Source organism: Arvicanthis niloticus, chromosome 15 (assembly GCF_011762505.2).
Source record: "Arvicanthis niloticus isolate mArvNil1 chromosome 15, mArvNil1.pat.X, whole genome shotgun sequence".
In the NCBI taxonomy this organism is placed as follows: domain Eukaryota; kingdom Metazoa; phylum Chordata; class Mammalia; order Rodentia; family Muridae; genus Arvicanthis; species Arvicanthis niloticus.
This window is the reverse complement of record NC_047672.1, coordinates 10,600,658-10,601,358: the sequence shown is the minus strand read 5'-3', so window position 1 is coordinate 10,601,358 and position 701 is coordinate 10,600,658. Positions and strand designations below refer to the sequence as shown.

Sequence of the window (701 nt, the reverse complement as noted above, 5' to 3'; positions counted from 1 at the left end):
ACCTCTAGCTCTACCCGGGCTTGGGGTCCCCAACCATAAAAAAACAAAACAACAACAAAAATTATTTTCTTTAGTATTTCATAACTGTAATTTAGCTACTGTTGTGAATTCTAATATAAATGTTATATTTCTAATGGTCTTAAGTGACCCCTGTGAAAGGGTCATTCAACCCCCAAAGGGGTCCCAACCCACAGGCTGACAACCCCTGATCTAACACATGAAAATTGGAATACTTTTCCAACACATCAGAGGCTTCTCAGTCTTATGCATTTAAACGACCAGCTCTTGGAAGCCCCTCATAATCAGGACCATCATCATTTTGAGCTGTCTTGAGTATCATGTTCATTGTCTCACATAAGCTTTCTGGGTTGCAAAAGAGGTTTTATTTTTGAACCTGTCTTTTATGTCTTTGTCCATAAGCTTAACAGAAACATACACAAATACTACTCTAAACAGTTTTATCGCCTCTCAAAATGACAGTGAGTGGGATATTAAAAAACTAGAATATTGCTGATGAAAAGCAAATAGCCTTCCCTTCCAACACTGTTCTGTGTGGCTTGGGAAAGAGGAACCCAGTTTTGTCTACTTACCTAAAGTCTACTTTCTGTGACCATATACTCTGTGACAGACTTCTAAGCTAGCCACAAGTGATTTTTGACCTCGTATCTTAGTATTCATGGTCAAATATAATCCCCTTCTAC

At 38.4% G+C, this 701-nt stretch overlaps 1 non-coding gene across 1 annotated transcript; it reads right to left on the bottom strand.

Moving 5' to 3' along the window:
• Positions 1–318: 318 nt before the first annotated feature.
• On the bottom strand, positions 319–445 carry LOC117721120 (small nucleolar RNA SNORA40). Its single transcript, XR_004608389.1, has one exon. It is a non-coding gene; the product is annotated as a small nucleolar RNA SNORA40 (small nucleolar RNA).
• Between the last annotated feature and the right edge of the window lie 256 nt (positions 446–701).